The sequence below is a fragment of the Pristiophorus japonicus genome, chromosome 22, assembly GCF_044704955.1.
Source record: "Pristiophorus japonicus isolate sPriJap1 chromosome 22, sPriJap1.hap1, whole genome shotgun sequence".
In the NCBI taxonomy this organism is placed as follows: domain Eukaryota; kingdom Metazoa; phylum Chordata; class Chondrichthyes; family Pristiophoridae; genus Pristiophorus; species Pristiophorus japonicus.
Genome location: NC_091998.1, coordinates 54,107,304 through 54,130,014, shown reverse-complemented (window position 1 = coordinate 54,130,014; position 22,711 = coordinate 54,107,304). Strand labels below are relative to the sequence as shown.

The window sequence follows — 22,711 nt, the reverse complement described above, 5'->3', positions numbered from 1 at the left end:
TGCATATACGGGGTTAAGAAAATGCATCAATACCTATTTGGACTCTGGTTCTAGCTGGAAACCGACCACAAACCGCTCATTTTGCTGTTTTCAGAAGCAAAGGTATTAACATCAATGCTTCATCCCGCATCCAAAGATGGAAACTAACATTATCGACTACGTAATCCGCCACAGACCAGGTACTGAGAACTGTGCTGAGTCGGCTACCATTGCCCACCACCAGGATGGAAATGGCGCAATCCGCAGACTTGCTTCTTGTAATGGATGTTTTTGAGAGCGAGGGGTCACCCGTCACGGCTCGCCAGATCAGGACCTGGACTAGCCAGGACCCTGTGCCATCACAAGTAAAAAACTGCGTCCGTAATGGGAGCTGATCGGCTGTTCCCGGGGAAATGCAAGACGAAATTAAGCCGTTTTACCGACGCAAGGATAAAATGTCCATTCAATCGGATTGTCTCCTATGGGGGAATCATGTGGTTTTGCCAAAAAAAGGCAGGGAAACATTTATACGCGACCTACATAGTACCCACCCAGGCATAGTCATGATAAAGGCTATCGCCATGTCGCATGTTTGATGGCCCGGCATTGACTCGGAATTGGGAGTCATGCGTACACCAATGTAACACTTGCTCACAGTTGAGCAATACACCAAGGAAGGCTCCACTGAGTCTGTGATCATGGCCCTCCAAACCGTGGTCCAGGGTCCACGTAGATTTCGCTGGCCCCTTTCTCGGAAAGATGTTCTTGGTAGCAGTGGACGCTTACTCTAAATAGATTGAATGTGTAATAATGTCATCATGTACGTCCACTGCCACCATTGAAAGCCTCCGGGCCATGTTCGCCACCCATGGTTTGCCCGACGTCCTTGATAGCGACAATGGACCATGTTTCACCAGCTTGGAATTCAACGAGTTCATGACCCGCAATGGCATCAAACATGTCAGGTCTGCCCCGTTTAAACCCACATCCAATGGCCAAGCGGAATGGGCAGTGCAAATTATCAAGCACAGCTTGAAACGCGTGACGGACGGTTCCCTGTAGACCCGGTTATCTCGGGTTCTGGTCATGCGACCCCATTTGCTTCCCGGGGCTCCCCCAGCAGAATTGTTAATGAAGAGAGCACACAATCAGGCTCTCCTTAGTCCACCTGGATCTCAATGATCATGTAAAAACCCGGCGTCACCAGCATAACATGTACCACGATCACGTGGCTGTATTGTGTGACATTGAGGTTAATAACCCCGTGTTGAAGAGATTGCAAAGTTTCTGTTTAAAGAATGGACTCAGTCGAGAATATTTCGTGGATTTTATGGGGTCACCCCGCGCAGATATGTGAAAAAGCTAGTTTTGTTAAAACTCCAGAGACTTCATGGCAGTTAGATGTGACAAAAGAACTGTCAGTTATCCATTGACAAAAGAGCTGTCGGCCAGGAAGGCGAGGGGCACTGACAAAGCCACTTTAATATGCAAAAGCACTTCTCACCTCCATCTCAGAAGGAAAAGCAGAACAATGAACCCACTAGCCTGGCCAGCCAAAGAGGAGCCGGGTTTTTCCCAACATAGAGATGCCCAGATTAAGGGCCATCAGCCCAATACACATGGGTTGGATGGCCCATCACTGACTAAGTACCCGTGCTTCGAAACAAAAGGATTTTAAAGATTGGCGGGAAAGATTGGAGTAGCAAGACTCCCATAAAGACAGGGTCTTGCCACTTTATTTTTAACTTGGAGCTTGGAGTGAAGCTTGGAGCTTGCAGCTTGAATCTAGAGAGAGCTCCCTCTCCCTCTCGCTCCACCAAGATCGATGTACCAGAGGAAGAGGCCGCAGCACTGCAGAAGAAGCCACCGAGACCAAAGACCGGCAGTGGCAGTAACTTCCCACAGCTCAGCTGAGCAAGGAAACCAACTGTGGGTGTGGTGGTGAGCATAATCGAGAGTGTCCCAAGAGAGTAACCAGATATCCCAGGCAAGCTAGGTAAGGGCTCAGAGTTTTCTCAGAAGTGAAGCTTTTCAGGGCTATTCTGGGGAGGGTAATTTGTTGGTAGGGGTAGAGTTAGAATCCGCCAGGGAATTACTGCATGTTACTAGGTCTCATTTCTGTACTGTATGTATGTTGTTTGTAACCTGGATTTTATTCTCCACAGAGACAATGATTTAGTTTAGTAGTGCATGTTTTAGCCAGTGTATGTTAGACCAAATAAATATAAGTACAATTTTCACCGAAACATTCCTGTCCATGACTCATTTCATTTACACTCTGAATAATAATTCCCGGGTCTAGAACTTTCGTAAGCCGGGGGCGATTCGAACCATCAGTCTAGCAATTGGGCTAGGATCAAAACTGCTTACGTCTCATGGTGACCGCTGCAGGACGTGGGTTTAAGGAGTGTAAATCAGTCATGGACAGCACTTCTGGTGAAAGATCCCAAATGGAAGGGATTTCTTCAAATGTATTTAAGAAGGTTAACATCACTAAGAAGTGGGTGCGAGGCTTATTGCGTGCTGAGCGTTCAGTGGACGCAGCGGCAGAATGGACGAAGGGCAAGGAGCATAGGCACAGCACTGAAAAGGCGATATAGCTCGTCTGTCTGCAAAGACAAGTCCAACTGCGAGATGAGCAGGTTGGTAAGTTAGGGGCAGAGCTCAGGGAGTCCGAGGCACAGTGAGACGCAAGGGCTGAATAGGGAGCAGGTTATGCACGCAGCTAAGGGAAGAGAAGAGGGGAAGAATAAGCCAGGAGGAAACCTTCCGTAACCATAAGGAGGTCCTGCAATGCCAGGTAACTGAGGCAAAGGGGAACGAGAGGGCGGTTCGGGAGGAGAAGGCTCATTTGTCAAGTGAGGTATAGGCGCTGGAAGAGCAGTTGAAGGATATTCAGGTGGCATACAGAGTCATCAGAGGTTTTGATACGGGTAATCATGGTCCTTGCCAGGAGCAGATCCGGAATTTAACCGATGCTCTATCTAAGGCCAAAGGGATGGTCTGCTTGGCAGCTCTGGCAATGGCCTGGGTAGATGACGAAGAGCAGGGGAAAGATAAGGAGGACTGTGAGGCAGAGGAGGATGCTCGATCACCGCCCGAAGTGCCGGGACCAGGACCCATGTGCCCTCTCCGGCAGCAGAAATATGGTGCGCCCGTAGGCGGTCAAGAGCAAGGACCACTGCAGAGTGACTTGGTGGTCCCGTGTACAACCTCCCAGCTGCAGGCAATGGTCTCTAACCTAACCAAACTGACCAGCAAAGGCGACCCATCTGTCCATTTTACAGATGTGCAGCAGGTGGGGGGGGATCAATAATTGTAACGAAGCTGAGTCAGCCAAATTACCTTTGTTTTCCCTGGATAGTAGGTTGTACCAGTCGCTCTCAGCGAGTAGCAAGAGGGGATAAAGGATGACATCCAAGAGGCTATGGGCGTCAATGATGGAAGTCCCTTCTCCCGAGTGGAAAGGACACTGCAGTTAGCAGGGGGGGGCACAGCAGGCTTTTGTGGACAGGTTTTGGCCCGTCTACCGGAGTGCCTGCACGGCGGTGCCCAACCGGGCGCAGCTGCAGTGAGAGCAGAGGGCTCATTGGCTGAGGACCCTGGTGGCGAACAGCCTGCCCAGGCTCAAGGCCAAAGCAGTGGGGTGGTTCGATTCCAGGGATCCCAGACCACAGAAGAGGGGGTGATCCGGCAGTTAACTCTCGCTTTTAAGAATGGTAGGGGAGTGAATGACAAACCAAAGGGCAGAGTGCATGAGTTCAAGCCTAGTGGAGGCAACATTAGAAAAGAGTGGCGCCAGGAAGGGGGAAGCTCAGAGAAGAAGCAGGGTTGTTATGGGTGTGGGAGCAAAGGGCACTGGAGGAAAGACTGCCCAGGCCCTGACAAAAGGAGGATATTACCATCATTGATCCACCAATACACACCCAACCAGCAATCGACCTCACTGTCAATCCCGAGGATGAACACACCATGCCCAACAGTCCGATCAGACCAGCCGCGCTGCAGTGCAGCAATGATCTGACCAACTCACCCATGCCAGGACTTCAACTCAGGTGATCAACCCAGGAGCGAAGAGCCCCGGATTGGCTCAACTTGTAAATAACTTGTATCTAAGACTTTGAGGGGGGCGGTTGGGGGGGAGGGGGAGTGATATTATGTTTGTAAACTTTATAATTGTGTAAGACTTGCCACCAGAGGGCGCACCTGCTGGAGACCCAAGGGTCACCTGCACACCTCGTGCAAGCAAGTCTAAAAGGTTGTCTGCCATGCTGCTTTGGCACTCTGGAGTTTTGTTAAAGAGACTAAGGTCACATCAGTTTGAGCTTACAGTATACAGTCTTGTGGAGTTATTCTGAACATAACACACTGGATTACATAGGATTACCAAGAGCCGAATGTCGCTCAAGAGGTGACCTGAACCGCAGCTGTGGTAAAAACCATCGAAATGGGGTGGGAGCGCCCAGTTTCGGGCAGGGGGCAATTTCTACCCCAGAATGTTTCCACTTGTAGGGAAGAGCATAACTAGAGGTATATGAGGGAGAAGGGAATAGAAGGGTTTGCGGATAGATTTAGAGGAGGAAAGACGGGAGGAGGCTCGAATGCAGCATAAATGCCAGCATGGATAGTTTGCTTGATCAGCACTCTTGCCATTTTACTCAAAATTCTCAACTCCTTTGAAATAGAAACAGGCAATTCAGCCCAACCAGTCCATGCCAGCGTTTATGCTCCACTTGAGCCTCCTCCCGCCTTTCCTAAATCTATCAGCTTGCCCCTCTATTCCCTTCTCCCTCATATACTTGTCTAGCCTCCCCTTAAATGCATCTATACTATTCACTTCAACCACTCCCTTTGGTAGTGAGTTCCACATTCTCACCACTCTTTGGGTAAATAATTTTCTGCTGAATTTTCTATTTGATTTCTTGGTGACTATCTTATATTGATAGCATCTAGTTATGCTCTTCCCCACAAGTGGAAACATTCTGGGGTAGAAATTGCCCCCCACTCGAAACGGGGCGCTCCCACCCCGTTTCGATGATTTTTGCTGCAGCTGTGGTTCAAGGAGGGTTTCGGCCAGGCCAGCGGCTTGGCAACCAAGACGGGATTCCTACCAAAATGTAATACATTTATCTGTCAGCTCCAATTGTCCTAACAGCCACAGCCTTTTGGGAGAGAGCCTTGTGTGAAAAAATGCTTTCTGATTTCACTCCAGCTCTAGTTTTAAGATTATGTTCCCTTGTTCTTGATTTCCTCACCACAGGAATTAGTTTCTCCATATCTACTCTCTTGAATCCATTTAACATTTTGAACACCTTGATCAGATCACCGAATCTTTATACACAAGTGAATGCAAGCCATGTTTATACAATTTGTCCTCATAATTTAACCCCCTAAGCCCAGGTATCATTCTGGTGAATCTGCGCTGCACCCCGTCCAAGGCTAGTATATCCTTCCTGACATGCGGTGCCCAAACCTGAACACAGTACTCCAGATGGGGTCTGACTAAGGCTCTATACAACTGAAACATGACTACACCCCACTTTGTATTTGTATTCCAGCCCCCTTGAGATAAAGGCCAACATTCCATTTGCCTTTTTGATTGCTTTTTGTACCTGTCTATGAGATTTTAATGATTTGTGAACTTGGACTCTTTAATCTCTTTGCTCCTCTACAGTTCCTAGTTTCTCACATTTAGAAAATATTCCGATTTATCTTTCTTGGGTCCAAAGAGGATGACCTCACACTTGCCCATATTGAACTCCATTTGCCACAGTTTTGCCCACTCACTTAATCTGTCTATTTCTCTTTGTTACCATCTGCTCCCATTTGCACTACTTACTGTCCCTCTGAACTTAGGGTCATTCTTCTGATCTCTGGTCTTGCTTGAAACCTGTTAATTTTAATCCTGTTTCCTCTATTGACATAGGCCAAGTCAAGTAGACTGCTTATATCAACTTCATGTATGCCTCACAGCATTTAAGACTTAGATCATGACCTCCCATTGCTTTCAATAGAAGAAATAATGAGGTGGAAAAAAGTTAATGTACTGTGAATCCCTGAGTTAAGCGAGACACATAGTTTTGGACAAAAATGAGTTGCTACTTTTTCAAAAGAGAAAATCTGTATTATTTTTCTCCCAAACAAGTTCTTGGCTGAAATCGTCTATTAGTTGAGTTCCTGACCTCAGCCAGAGAAACCTGTCTGGAGAGATGGCAAGCAGAGGCAATATATTTCCCTTAAATGAGACAATATAATTTGAGTTACTCAAGCACAGAGGTTTAAGTGGTTTCAGAAAAGTGCTGGCACCATAGAGTTACACAGCGAAGGATATTCTTTGGGAGAAAAAAGTATTTTTCTTAAAGAATGAGTTTCACTAAATGTAAAGTCACAGCAGTTTAACTTGATCCACACTTGGATTGCATTTTCTGAAGGAAATACCCTGAGACATCTTAATGCAGAAGATGAGAAGGGACATTTTTCCAAAATCTGTGCTTCTTAAACAGAGCTTAACCTTCTTTCCATTTTTACTTAGGATAGTTAGCAGCCTTTTAACTCAAGAATGTCTCAAGTACAGCATGTTCTGTATTATTTTATTCAAGTTAATCTCCTCTACAGTCAAATGCATCTGAAACTATCAAGTTCAATGAAAGATTGACAATAAAGAATGGTTTCCTTATGACAAAAACCTAAATAAAATTCAGGTGGAAATTAGTTTATTATTTGCAAAGAAAAAATATGAAGAGGTCCTGATGAATATTATGATATAAAAAATGGCATACTATATGTAAAATCAAGCCTGCCACACTTAAGTAAAACAAATGTGAACGAGCCATCAATTATTTTGCATCATCAAATTAATGCAACATTAGATGTCAGCCGTGGCTCAGTGGGTTGCACTCTCACCTTGAGTTAGAAGGTTCTGAGTTCAAGTTCCACCCTAGAACCTTGAGCACAAAAGCTAGGTTGACACGTCAGTGCAGTTCTGAGGGAGTGTTGTACTGTCAGAGGTGCCATCTTTTAGATGAGACATTATATCGAGGCCCATCTGCCCACTCAGATGGATGTAAAAGATCCCATGGTACTAATTCAAAGAACAGGTGAGTTCTCCCTGGCATCCTGGCCAATGTTTATCCCTCAAATGGTCATTATCTGGTGTTTGTGGGACCTTGCTGTGTGAAAATTGCTGCCTTATATCCTACATTACAGCAGTGACTACACTTCAAAGAGTGCTCCAGCAGGGTAATTTCAGGTAAGGGGCAATTTCGGTAGGGCAATTTTGCGACGGGTTCCCCGCCAGACGTTAAGGGTCGGCGCATGCATGCCGCGGTGGAAAAACAGGCGGAGCAGTCCCTGACACCGCTCCGCTGCTGAGGAAGGGCAATTTACAAAATGGCGGCCCCTCCACGGAGAGTCGGCGGCCATTCCGTGCCGCCTGTGGCCGCCGCTTTCAGGCGGTCAGAGGCAATTTCGGAAGGGGCAATTTTGACCCCCAGAAATCCACCATTGACTGTAAAGCGCTTTGGGACTTCCTGAAAGGTGCTATATAAATGCAAGTTATTCTTCTTCTTCTATATGATCAGCTCCATATATCCAACCTTAAATTTGGGTAATACTAGATCAATTTATTTTCTACTATGTCTAAACTTTCAGACAACCAGGACTTTTATTAAAACAAACTTTCCAGTGGGATTGATAATCTCACTGCAAAAGATGGACAGGCACATTCTACCTCTCTATTTCAGTTCAAATCACGGGGTGAGGAAAGGAAGGGAAGAAAGAAGATTAAAACTTCAAAGTTGGCAAAAAGAGAAAAAGCTGTTGGACTTCTTGGGCTAGACATTCGGTAGGTTTTTGCCAAGCAGGGGCACGTTAGCGCCCAGGCGTAGCAAACTTCAGTGCCGGTTTAGCGCCTGGGTTCCTCGCGCCTTGCAGATCGTGACGTCATAAAATGCGCAGCACCCCATTAATGTTCAAACTGAGTCATTTTTATGAAATTAAACAAATATGTTTTATAGCACAACCTCTGAAACTACAGTACAACTAAAATTATTTATCATGTTCCTTTTTCTTCCAGAATTTAGTATATATTTCTAAGTTAATTGCATCGCACTGTACAATATAATACAAAATTTAATCGTGGCTTATCACTTTCCAAATAGTAATTTATTCCCTGCTAAAACGCTAATTATGGAGGACACTTCCAATTAAGCACAAATTTACCAAATTAAGTCCCTAAAGCCTAAAAAATACCACCTCCAATAGGATTATATGACAAGACCTTGTTCTGCAAATGGTCTCCATGGTAACAACAAATACTGAACGTGCCTCAGTTAATAAACCCAATTTTAGCGACTGGGCTCCATCTGGATTCAAAATGGTTTTGGTTAAACCTGCATTATCCCTTTCAAATGATCTACTCCTTAATTCCAGGTCAAATTCATTTGTTCAAAAATCAAGCCATTACTGATTTCCGCATACTTTGCCTGACTTGCGATTGCAGCGTGACCCTCGGTGAACAGAGTGCAGTAATCAAACTTAAATAACCTTTAAAATTGAAATGATCATGTCACAACACTTAAAAATTCTACACATCAGAACAACATATTTTTAGCTGGTTACAAATTTTAATGTTGGCTTTCAAAAGCATGAAGAAAGAAGATAGGTTTTGTAATTCAAATGGTTTAGCACTTAAGCTCCTTAAACCTCAAAGCTGCTTGTAACCCAAAAACATGTGCACCTTAGTCATGAGAGTTGCCATTTCTCAAATTTCTCAGATTCACCACTGCTCAGTAAGAAACAGTTCCATTAGGGATAGGGAGGCTGATTGCAACACGGACGCCCCGTTCGAAGCGTCAACAGGGCGCAGAAACATAGAAACGTAGAAAATAGGTGCAGGAGCAGGCCATTCAGCCCTTCTAGCCTGCACCGCCATTCAATGAGTTCATGGCTGAACATGAAACTTCAGTACCCGCTTTCTGCTTTCTCGCCATAACCCTTGATCCCCCGAGTAGTAAGGACTTCATCTAACTCCCTTTTGAATATATTTAGTGAATTGGCCTCAACTACTTTCTGTGGTAGAGAATTCCACAGGTTCACCACTCTCTGGGTGAAGAAGTTTCTCCTCATCTCGGTCCTAAATGGCTTACCCCTTATCCTCAGACTGTGACCCCTGGTTCTGAACTTCCCCAACATTGGGAACATTCTTCCTGCATCTAACCTGTCTAAACCCGTCAGAATTTTAAACGTTTCCATGAGGTCCCCTCTCATTCTTCTGAACTCCAGTGAATACAAGCCCAGTTGATCCAGTCTTTCTTGATAGGTCAGTCCCGCCATCCCGATAATCAGTCTGGTGAATCTTCGCTGCACTCCCTCAATAGCAAGAATGTCCTTCCTCAAGTTAGGAGACCAAAACTGTACACAATACTCCAGGTGTGGCCTCACCAAGGCCCTGTACAACTGTAGCAATACCTCCCTGCCCCTGTATTCAAATCCCCTCGCTATGAAGGCCAACATGCCATTTGCTTTCTTAACCGCCTGCTGTACCTGCATGCTAACCTTCAATGATGTAGCATGACACCCAGGTCTCGTTGCACCTTCCCTTTTCTTAATCTGTCACCATTCAGATAATAGTCTGTCTCTCTGTTTTTACCACCAAAGTGGATAACCTCACATTTATCCACATTATACTTCATCTGCCATGCATTTGCCCACTCACCTAACCGATCCAAGTCACTCTGCAGCCTAATAGCATCCTCCTCGCAGCTCACACTGCCACCCAACTTAGTGTCATCCGCAAATTTGGAGATACTGCATTTAATCCCCTCGTCTAAATCATTAATGTACAATGTAAACAGCTGGGGCCCCAGCACAGAACCTTGCGGCACCCCACTAGTCACTGCCTGCCATTCTGAAAAGTACCCGTTTACTCCTACTCTTTGCTTCCTGTCTGACAACCAGTTCTCAATCCACGTCAGCACACTACCCCCAATCCCATGTGCTTTAACTTTTCACATTAATCTCTTGTGTGGGACCTTGTCGAAAGCCTTCTGAAAGTCCAAATATACCACATCAACTGGTTCTCCTTTGTCCACTTTACTGGAAACATCCTCAAAAAATTCCAGAAGATTTGTCAAGCATGATTTCCCTTTCACAAATCCATGCTGACTTGGACCTATCATGTCACCATTTTCCAGATGCACTGCTATGACATCCTTAATAATTGATTCCATCATTTTACCCACTACTGAGGTCAGGCTGACCGGTCTATAATTCCCTGTTTTCTCTCTCCCTCCTTTTTTAAAAAGTGGGGTTACATTGGCTACCCTCCACTCGATAGGAACTGATCCAGAGTCAATGGAATGTTGGAAAATGACTGTCAATGCATCCGCTATTTCCAAGGCCACCTCCTTAAGTACTCTGGGATGCAGTCCATCAGGCCCTGGGGATTTATCGGCCTTCAATCCCATCAAATTCTCCAACACAATTTCCCGACTAATAAAGATTTCCCTCAGTTCCTCCTCCTTACTAGACCCTCTGACCCCTTTTATATCCGGAAGGTTGTTTGTATCCTCCTTAGTGAATACCGAACCAAAGTACTTGTTCAATTGGTCTGCCATTTCTTTGTTCCCCGTTATGACTTCGGCAGATTTTTTTTTCAATGGCCTACACCTCCCCTGTAAGTATCGCCAGCGAGCGGCCTGCCACCTGGTTCACGTCCCCCGAAGCTGTTCGTTGGCATTGCCCGGCGCAGTTTCAGGGGACGATACCCAATTTAGGGTTCGGGGTGCTAACGGAGTGCTGTGTATGGGGATGCTGGCACAGCGGAACAGGGCGCCACGGGTTATCACCTTCGCTAAACTCATGCGGAATTTAGTGAGAGTTGTTAGCTGCGTCATGCCTGGACGAAAAGTTGTTTACGCCCTGTTACAGGAGGTGCAAACGACCTAAATTTCAAGACCATAGTATTGAGACAGGCGTTTATTTTGACCATGCTCTGTTAATGGTCATTTCAAATCACATTATTGGGGGATAATGTAAAAAATCATGTCATGTTATCAATGTTGGTGTTGAAATTACATTGCAGAATTAAAAAATATCACAACCAATAGTGTAGCGTGTTATATATGATTACTACAGATCTACTCTCTGTGTAGTCACTGTATAGTTGCATTAGATGGAGACTTGTTTACCGGAACTACCATCAATAAGGTTCACACAGTATACACTGTGCTGGCACCACCAGAGGGTGCAATTGGTGGAGGCCCAGGGGGTCACCTGTACACCACAGGTACCCAGGTATAAAAGGGGAGTCCACCATTTGTTATCCTCACTCTGGAGTTATATTAAACGGACTAAGGTCACTACAGTTCAAGTGCAATACTTTGTCTCGTGGAGTCATTATCAGAGCATCTAAAGACATAACATAGTGCTTCCTCAGTACTACACTAGAGTGTCAGCCAAGATTTTGTGCTCAAATCTCTCAAATCAAACTTCCAGCAGACCCTTTAAGGACAATTGGCTCGATTGCTGAGTGCCTGAAAAAGCTTGTCACAAACCAATTTCACAAGGGGACCTGAAACTCGTGTTAGGTTCATTGCACAGATAAAAAACAGGGCCTAATGCCAATTTTATGTTCGCACACCCTGGACACACACTAAACAGCCCTATCCAATATGGTAAGTGTGTACCTCTGTCATGAAAACAGCAAGTGCATATTGGACCCTTCGGGCTGGATTTTCTGTTTTTGCCTCGGAGGGGCGACAATGGCGGCGCTGAGCTCTTCTGGGCAGGTGGTCAGCTTCCAGTGCCTTGCAGGGGTTTTCGGGAACGGTTTTGCGAAGGCTGGGAGCAATACCGCCCGGAAGAGTTGAGCCGGTGTGCAACGCCCTTGGTTGCAACACCGGCTCACTTTCTGACTCCTGCCCGAACTGTACGCCCCGCAGCGCGCCCTGCTGGGACCGCCTGTGAAAGCGAGCGGTCCAACCTACACAGACTGCAGTGAGGTAAGTAATGTCCACCTCAGGTAAGTGTGATTGTTTTTTTTTTGTGATTTATGTTGTGGTGGCGTGAACTTTGTTTTTTTGCCCTCCAGACGCCTCTCAGATCACTCCCAGGTCAGTTGTTTTGCTCGGAATTTTTGCATGCTCAGCCAGCCTAGCGCCCTAAGAGAGGTATACCATGCCTCCCTTAGTGCTCTGCCCCACACTCAAGGCCCAGCTGCTCAATTTTGATGACTGAGGTGCAAACTGTTCCCGGGCTCAAACTTTAGCGCCCCGCCGCAATTACCGCCCCAAAATCAGCAAAGTCGAAAATCCAGCCCTCGGCTTTTTACACCTGTAAAACAGTTTCAGTGCGCTCCAATATCAAGGGCACTGAATTTCCAATCGCACCCTCACATTTAGTAGAGGGGGAAGATTCAATCAGTCTAAACTGGATTCAATCCCAGTACACAGAGGAAAGGTCAGTATGCAAGTTTATTGCACTGTTGAATTCCTTTCTTAAAATTAAACCATTACAAAGGAAAATCATCTTTACTTGTGTGCCATGATATTTTTTGAATACGTTTACTTTAACAGTGTATACTGATGGGATCACTGGCAGGTTCGAGAACGGCCGGCCGGTTCGTAACGTCAGTTTCATGCCTGAGTGGTAAGTTGAAAGTTTTACCCGAATAATTCTTAATTAGAGATTTAAGAATCGTTGAGATTCTGACTATTTTTAAAAACTGCAACGGGAATTTATAGATAACCGTGAAAAGATGGGCTCTGCGCCAAAGGGTAGGAAGGTTTTAACAATAGTGCTGTTAGACTAAGATTAAAGCTCGTTACCGCCTCTGTTTTCACCCTAGAGGGATGGCAATGGGGGCGGTAAGCTCTTCCGGGCAGGCGGGCGGCCAGCTTCCAGCACCCCGCCAGGGTTCTGGTTTCGTCGCAGGGGCAGAGCATTACCGCCCGGAAGAGGCGAGCTGGTGTACAACATCTCTGGTTGCGACACTGGCTCAATTTTTGACTCCCACCCGACCCGTGCACTCTACAGCGCCATGCTGGGACCATCTGTGAAAGCGAGCGGTCCAAGCTGTAGCGGCTGCAGTGAGGTAAGTAATGTTGAACTCAGGTAAGTGCGATTGTTTTTTATTTTTAATTTTTTTGCGATTTATTTTGTGATGGCGTGAACTTGTTTTTTTTGCCCCCCAGACGCCTCTCAGAACGCTTCCAGGTCAGTTGTTTAGCTCGGAATTTTTGCATGCTCAGCCAGCCTAGCGCCCTAAGAGAGGTATACCATGCCTCCCTTAGTGCTCTGCCCCACACTCAAGGCCCAGCTGCCCAATTTTGATGACTGAGGTACAAACTGTTCCCGGGCTCAAACTTTAGCGCCCCGCCGCAATTACCGCCCCAAAATCAGCAAAGTCGAAAATCCAGCCCTCGGCTTTTTACACCTGTAAAACAGTTTCAGTGCGCTCCAATATCAAGGGCACTGAATTTCCAATCGCACCCTCACATTTAGTAGAGGGGGAAGATTCAATCAGTCGAAACTGGATTCAAATCCAATGCACAGAGGAAAGGTCAGTATGCAAGTTTATTGCACTGTTGAATTCCTTTCTTAAAACTAAACCATTACAAAGGAAAATCATCTTTACTTGTGTGCCATGATATTTTTTGAATATGTTTACTTTAACAGTGTATACTGATGGGATCACTGGCAGGTTTGAGAACGGCCGGCCGGTTCGTAACGTCAGTTTCATGCCTGAGTGGCAAGTTGAAAGTTTTACCCTAATAATTCTTAATTAGAGATTTAAGAATCGTTGAGATTCTGACTATTTTAAAAAACTGCAATGGGAATTTATAGATAACCGTGAAAAGATGGGCTCTGCGCCAAAGGGTAGGAAGGTTTTAACAATAGTGCTGCTAGACTAAGATTAAGGCTCGTTACCGCCTCTGTTTTCACCCCAGAGGGGCGGCAATGGAGGCGGTAAGCTCTTCCGGGCAGGCGGGCGGCCAGCTTACAGCACCCCGCCAGGGTTCCTGGGACTGGTTTCGGCGCAGGGGCAGAGCATTACCGCCCGGAAGAGGCGAGCTGGTGTACAACATCCCTGGTTGCGACACTGGCTCAATTTTTGACTCCCACCCGACCCGTGGCACTCTACAGCGCCATGCTGGGACCGCCTGTGAAAGTGGGCGGTCCAAGCTGTAGCGGCTGCAGTGAGATGTGTAATGTTGAACTCAGGTAAGTGTGATTGTTTTTTATTTTTTATTTTTTTGCGATTTATTTTGTGGTGGCGTGACTTATTTATTGGGAATGTTTTTGGTGGGGATTTTTTGTCGTTTTATTTTTTCTCCCTGGGCTTCTCTTAGAGCGCACCGAGGCCGGCTGTTTAACTCGGGATTTTTGCATGCTCAGCCGGCCTCGTGCATAAAGAGAGGTGTGCAACGCCTCCCTTTGCGCTCCGCCTCACACTCAGGGCCCAGCTGCTGAATTTTGCTGACTGAGGCCCAAACTTTTCCCGGGTGCAAACTTTACCGACCCGCCGCCATTACCGCCCCGAAATGAGCAAAGCTTAAAATCCAGCCCCAAAAGTCAAACAGAATAATCCTAACGGCGTATGAATGTGGACTCACGAAATTTAAAAGTTTGAAGAACCCAAATTAATGAGTACACATGAAGTTATTCACCTCAGCATGCTTTAACCTTTTCACAATAACCCTCCTCAACAATAACGTTCTGAGAAATATTGAGATGAAAATCCATACATCTGCAGGAAAGGATGTTAAATGTATGCTTAAATCTTTTTTTTTTACTGATGACTGTGGTGGAAAAACTTCCTCATTAGACTGATTTAAGCATTTACTTTGACAAAAGATATTAATGGATTTAATGTCATTAGTGCATACATGTAGTGGCCCATCTGTAACAGGATGCTATTTGCTTTGGTGCTTACATAACATTTATTTTGAATGGAGCATTACACCAGATATCTACTTATATGTATTATAATTATCAGGAATAAAAGGGAAGAAAATGAATATTTGGCTATTTTGAAAATAAAGCAGTTTAGAAAATTATATTCATAAATTGGTATTTTATTAGAACCCATTTTCTCTAAGTACAGGTGAATATCTTTACTCAATCATATTCAATAATTGTGTGGGTGGCAGAATTTTGTACAAGTTGGAAATTATATAGGGAGGAGTTTAGGAGGCAAGCAAGGTGGGTATTTGAGAAGTTGAGTATTGAGGTAACAAAAGTATTCACAATAATTTAATTGAAGGGCTCAGATGATGACATAAAATGGAATGGTTACTGTAAGCTGTTTGTCTTCTGAACCCCAAAACATTATTTTCACAGTAATCATTCCCACACATCAATTGATTTTTATAGAACAGTTATTCCATAACTTTATTACAGGAATTCAATTTTGAACTTCAGTACATCCTACAAAAGAACTTCAAAGTAATTAATTGTGTAACTTTTATGCTCAATAAAAAAAACATTACCATGGCTAAATGACAGCATAGGATTTTCCAAGCCCACAATCAGTAACTTCAAAACAATTATGTCCTACTACGCATACTTTGAAGAAAAGATATGTGAAAGTATTGATGGAACAGTCCATCCTAATCTCTTCTATTATAAGCAGCATGCTGGACAAGTGCCAACTCATAACAATGTCATCTCATTAAGTCCAGTTTTCACACATCTCTTATTTCTATTTCTTTGTCCACCATTCTCCTCAATTCATCCTCACAAACTCTGCAATTCAATCCTCCTATAACAATATCCTGCTGTGTACCTAAAAGCACAGCCCACCTTAAATGTGTTAATAATCACCAATACAGGTGCATAAACATGGATTTAATTACTCATCCTATTATGCCATGGCGAATACCACAGTTGCCACTTCAAACATTCCTGTGGCACTATTTACATCGTATGGATACATCTGAGGGAACCTCTTCTGATGTTTAAGTTAAGGAACACTGTGAAATCAGAGTAGAAGCAGCTTTTTTAATGCATTTGTCCAAGTTATATTCGGTTCGGAAATGTGATACCACATTTGACCTGACACAAAAATCACAAACGACGAAGGCCCATGTACTTTAGGCCCAGAAGGTTCAAGTTATAAAATATATAGCCAGACAGTTTGAAGCATAATAAGGATCAAAAATCATTCCAAACTTTTAATTCATCCAAACTTGGCAATGTTGGATTTGTTGAGATTCAGCTTTATTTGCTTCATTTGGATCAATTTTGAGCTGGCCTAAGTACAATGATACACAGAATCTGAAGCGATCTACAAAACTAACTGCATGCACCAAGCACTGAATATTGAATTATAGCTGAACATGAGACCACATGGATTGTATGATATTGCAGACACCAAGTGAATGGAGGGTACTTCCCCCAAAGGAAAGGAGTAAAATATTGTCTGGAACATGACTACTCACTCACCTCTTGGAGGTTGGAGAGAAAGTTGTAAGAAAGCCTTCCTTGCTTAAACTTTCTTCCTCAATGTTTTACAAATAACTAAATTAGAAACATATGAATTTACAGTTCTGGAACAAACCCTTTGGCCAGTCCCAAATAGTTCATCTTGCTTCCTTGATTTTAGATCAACAGTTCTTAAGGTAAGAAAATGAACACAAAAAAACATTAATTGGAATGTCTCAAAGAAAAGGGGAAAATTGACTGAAAATAGGATGCCATAATTATCCTGACAGGATTCTAAAAAGATCCCATTTACCCCAGTTAACATTTTTCTTCTGCATTGTAATCTTTAAACCAATGTTACTCCAGGCCAACTCACGTTCCCCCATTCTCAGTAGTCTCAGTTCTGAGATTTTCATAACCTCCTATAAGATCACTAGCTCGCATCTTCCTGGACGAAATCAGTCATTCTCAGCTTCAGCCCAACATTTCTCCTTACTGTTGTCTAAAGAAGAAAAGAACGATGGAGGTCAGGAGGACAGTGCTCATGAAGGGATGTGATTAAAAGGAGAGGGCATGTTCATTGCAAAGTATGAATGAGAAAATGTACCTGTTGGCAGACCTGAGTTTAAAAAAAAAACTTTTACAGTAGCTTAATTTTTATGTGAATGTTATATTATCCACAAAATACTACCAACCGATGGGAGGGAGTTGTGCATTTCAACTAAGGACACCAAGGAACAAAACTAAGTTCATAGTACAGTGATCATGCATTTCCTGGCATCTAATTTATAAAGCTTGGAAACTGAAGAAGCTGGAGAAAATGTCTCACCCATTCATTGCCCCACCAGGAGAAACATTATTTAATTCATAGAGCATGTAGAGAGGGAATCAGGTCAGCCTCAAACTATTAAAGAAAATTCATCTCTCAGAGGATTAATTCAACCAATATCTAGTGCGATACTGCATAGGTCATCTGGGTGGATCGAAACATAAGTCACAGGGGACAGGTTGTAGTAAGCTGGAACCTACTATAACAGGAAAATGTAATTGAATCCGGTGGGTAAAATTCAGTGAGTTACAGTTCTGTCATTAAAGTTAACTAGTTTAAGCGTTTTCATCCACCTCAGACTGAACGGTGTCACACTCCAACCATTTCATTGTGCATTTTATCCTTTTCAGAGAAAGCCCCCTCACCTACCTGTGCCCAGTTAAAGATAAGTTCACAGAAAGTCACTGCTTTAGGGTCACTTGGAAAGATTGATTTTGCTCTGATAGAGAATTTCAATCTTACTTATTTGCCCAACAATTTCACATACAGTAAAACAGTCCAATGATGTGAACACTTTTTGAGAAGTGAAGGAAGTAGGTTGTGCAGTGGCCTGCCAAATCCTCTCCTTTGTCTTTCAGAACTTTGCATGCCCATTCTGGAAATAGCGTAAATATATTTTATTGAGGATTTAGCCTTTTTTTTTTTTAAAAGTTGCAATTAGTCTCCATAAATCATTCTTCCAATGGGAGGGGAAGTGAAGGGTTCCCAAAAATTCCCATGAGTCCCTCTCCCTGAAAATTAAAGAAAAGCTCCTCTTGGACTGTTAAAATGAGCTTTGGATTTTTCAAGTGGAGATCTAAGTTTTAAAAGAAGAAAGGCAAAAGGGGCCAACCTCATGGAAACGCCCCCACCCCTCACCCCCCACCCCACCCCCCACAGTGTTTGGATTTTTTGAAAAGAGAATTCAAAATGGACCTAAATTACAGAAGCCTGAGATCCCCTAAACATCTATGGAAAGGAGCATATCAATTTTAAGATTCTACAACATTTTGGCTGCGAAAAAGAGTTACATAGAAACATAGAAAATAGATGCAGGAGTCGGCCATTCGGCCCTTCTAGCCTGCACCGCCATTCAATGAGTTCATGGCTGATCATGCAACTTCAGTACCCCATTCCTGCTTTCTCACCATACCCCTTGATCCCCTTAGTAGTAAGGACTACATCTAACTCTTTTTTGAATATATTTAGTGAATTGGCCTCAACAACTTTCTGTGGTAGAGAATTCCACAGGTTCACCACTCTCTGGGTGAAGAAGTTCCTCCTCATCTCGGTCCTAAATGGCTTACCCGTTATCCTTAGTCTGTGATCCCTGGTTCTGGACTTCCCCAACATTGGGAACATTCTTCCTGCATCTAACCTGTCTGAATCCATCAGAATTTTAAACGTTTCTATGAGGTCCCCTCACATTCTTCTGAACTCCAGTGAATACAAGCCCAGTTGATCCAGTCTTTCTTGATAGGTCAGTCCCGCCATCCCGGGAATCAGTCTGATGAACCTTCGCTGCACTCCCTCAATAGCAAGAATGTCCTTCCTCAGGTTAGGAGACCAAAACTGTACACAATACTCCAGGTGTGGCCTCACCAATGCCCTGTACAACTGTAGCAACACCTCCCTGCCCCTGTACTCAAATCCCCTCGCTATGAAGGCCAACATGCCATTTGCTTTCTTAACCGCCTGCTGTACCTGCATGCCAACCTTCAATGACTGATGTACCATGACACCCAGGTCTCGTTGCACCTCCCCTTTTCCTAATCTGTCACCATTCAGATAATAGTCTGTGTCTCTGTTTTTACCACCAAAGTGGATAACCTCACATTTATCCACATTATACTTCATCTGCCATGCATTTACCCACTCACCTAACCTATCCAAGTCGCTCTGCAGCCTCATAGCATCCTCCTCGCAGCTCACACTGCCACCTAACTTAGTGTCATCCGCAAATTTGGAGATACTACATTTAATCCCCTCGTCTAAATCATTAATGTACAATGTAAACAGCTGGGGCCCCAGCACAGAACCTTGCGGCACCCCACTAGTCACTGCCTGCCATTCTGAAAAGTACCCGTTTACTCCTACTCTTTGCTTCCTGTCTGACAACCAGTTCTCAATCCACGTCAGCACACTACCCCCAATCCCATGTGCTTTAACTTTTCACATTAATCTCTTGTGTGGGACCTTGTCGAAAGCCTTCTGAAAGTCCAAATATACCACATCAACTGGTTCTCCCTTGTCCACTCTACTGGAAACATCCTCAAAAAATTCCAGAAGATTTGTCAAGCATGATTTCCCTTTCACAAATCCATGTTGACTTGGACCGATCATGTCACCTCTTTCCAAATGCGCTGCTATGACATCCTTAACAATTGATTCCATCATCTTACCCACTACTGATGTCAGGCTGACCGGTCTATAATTCCCTGTTTTCTCTCTCCCTCCTTTTTTAAAAAGTGGGGTTACATTGGCTACCCTCCACTCGATAGGAACTGATCCAGAGTCAATGGAATGTTGGAAAATGACTGTCAATGCATCCGCTATTTCCAAGGCCACCTCCTTAAGTACTCTGGGATGCAGTCCATCAGGCCCTGGGGATTTATCGGCCTTCAATCCCATTAATTTCCCCAACACAATTTCCCGACTAATAAGGATTTCCCTCAGTTCCTCCTCCTTACTAGACCCTCTGACCCCTCTTATATCCGGAAGGTTGTTAGTGTTCTCCTTAGTGAATACCGAACCAAAGTACTTGTTCAATTGGTCCGCCATTTCTTTGTTCCCGAATATAGGAGGTGGGGCTAACCTCTGTGAAGCAAATTTGTGTATTAAGGATCCCAGACTGTCTGGGGGAACTATGCAGCACCAATTCATCCCCTAAGAGATAATCAAATTACCAGCCATTATCTAAACTGTAGAACTCATCAAAAATATGCAAGAAGCCAATTACCCAATCAACCACTATGGAAATAATGAGCCCAACGAGATGGCCAGGAAACTGGGCAATCCTAAAACAATGCAAAACCAGTGATAGCACATTATCACACCCTAATCGAGTTACTGCTGACTAGCCCACGAAAAACACTGACAAAGGAGACATTTGAAAATCAATGGACAGAACAGTTTAAACAAAGCCCAAGAACTGATTTGGATGCCTATTTTAGTCTAATTGAAGGCCTGTTCTGGCAGTTAAGGGTGCTTCTAGAGACACTATTAAGGTAGCAGTCTTGTTGCATAAGGTTAACACCAGCCTCAAAAAGTGGGACCCCGAAACATCGGCGAAAGGAATCTCTAAAACCCGGAAGGACAGTACCATGACAGCAAACAGGCTTTCAAAACGACTATCGGAAAGTTTCGGACCATCTCGACCAATCAGTCAACCGGAACCAACCTGACAAAACCGAAGAAAAAACGAAGACTTTTTCCACTCTACAAGCTGGTCCTACACTACCAAGGGGTAAAACATTACCTAACGGAACTTTTAAGCCTACCCTGACCAAGGAGAAGTGAATACTCACCCCACAAGTACAATACACACCTTACCGCATCAGCGGACTAAGCCCAACTGAAGAAGTGATGCAGGTTGAAGTCCCCAACAGACTACAGAACCTGGACAACTAAGGTGAACCCCAGAGTTTCGAACAGGACCATGACAACTAAGGCGAACTCTGGAGTTGGAACTGTCAAAAGGGAATTGGTGAGCATGGTCCCTGAAACCCCAGAGTTCTAACCTAGCTAGATAGTGGGTCTGGGAGGTTGGGTTTTTTCTTACTGTTCCGACCTGTTGATGTTCTTGTGTGTTTTCCCCTTCCAGGTTTAGTGCATTAAGTATTTTGGGAGGTGGGAGGACTGTGTTCTTTTAATCTGTTATATGTGTCATGTGTTCTTCCCAAATATAGAGCATTTGAGTTGCCATTTCTCCCTATTTGTAACTGATTACTGTGATTATTAAAAACATGCCTTTTTATTCAGTTATGAACACAATAAAACCAGTTTTGCATCCTACCCAACTGACCCTGTCTCAGTTCTCACAACCCCCAAATCAGTCCACAGTCTAGAATCTAGGGTGTGGGGCGCCTCAAATGCCAAGGAGTCAGAGAAACGTGACCAAAACACCACCCCCTACAGAAGCAATTAGTCGGAAACATTTACTTGTCACTTATAGCAATTTACTGAATTTTGTTGCTCACGACATGGTCTCCTCCACATTGGGGAGACCAAATGTAGATTGGCTTACCACTTTGCGGAACATCTCCTTTCAGTCCGTAAGTGTGACCCTGAGCTTCCGGTCACCTTTCACTTTAACTCTACATAGAAACATAGAAACATAAAAATTAGGTACAGGAGCAGGCCATTCAGCCCTTAGAGCCTGCATCGCCATTCAATAAGATCATGGCTGATCATTCAACCTCAGTACCCCTTTCCTGCTTTCTCTCCATACCCCTTGATCCCTTTGGCCGTAAGGGCCATATCTAACTCCCTTTTGAATATATCTAAGAACTGGCCTCAACAACTTTCTGCGGTAGAGAATTCCACAGGTAAACCACTCTCTGAGTGAAGAAGTTTCTCCTCATCTCGGTCCTAAATGGCTTACCTCTTATTCTTAGACTGTGACCCCTGGTTCTGGAACTCCCCAGCAACGGGAACATTCTTCCTGCCTCTAACCTGTCCAATCCCGTCAGAATTTTATATCTTTCTATGAGATCCCATCTCATTCTTCTAAACTCCAGTGGATACAAGCCCAGTTGATCCAGTCTCTCCTCATACGTCAGTCCTGCCATCCTGGGAATCAATCTGGTGAACCTTCGCTGTACTCCCTTAACAGAAAGAACCTCCTTCCTCAGATTAGGAGACCAAAACTGAACACAATATTCCAGGTGTGGCCTCATCAAGGCTCTGTACAACTGCAGTAAGACCTTCCTGCTGCTATACTCAAATCCTCTAGCTATGAAGGCCAACATGTCATTTGCCTTCTTCACCGTCTGCTGTACCTGCATGCCAAACTTCAATGTCTGATGTACCATGACACCCAGGTCTCATTGCACCTCCCCGTTTCCTAATCTGTCACCATTCAGATAATATTCTGTCTTCCTGTTTTTGCCACCAAAGTGGATAACCTCATATTTATCCACATTATACTGCATCTGCCATGCATTTGCCCACTCACCTAACCTGTCCAAGTCACCCTGCAGCCTCTTAGCATCCTCCTCACAGCTCACACCGCCACCCAGCTTAGTGTCATCTGCAAACTTGGAGATATTACATTCAATTCCTTCATCTAAATCATTGATGTATATTGTAAATAGCTGGGGTCCCAGCACTGAACCCTGCGGCACCCCACTGGTCACTCTGAAAAGGACCCATTTATTCCCACTCTCTGCTTCCTGTCTACCAACCAGTTCTCTATCCACATCAGTACATTACCCCCAATACCACGTGCTTTAATTTTGCACACTAATCTCTTGTGTGGGACCTTGTCAAAAGCCTTTT

The 22,711-nt window shown here is 44.3% G+C and overlaps 1 protein-coding gene across 2 annotated transcripts in view; it reads right to left on the bottom strand.

Moving 5' to 3' along the window:
* Window positions 1-22,711, bottom strand: part of LOC139234770 (phosphatidylethanolamine-binding protein 4) — a 539,832-nt gene that overhangs the window by 383,585 nt on the left and 133,536 nt on the right. The window lies entirely within an intron of this gene.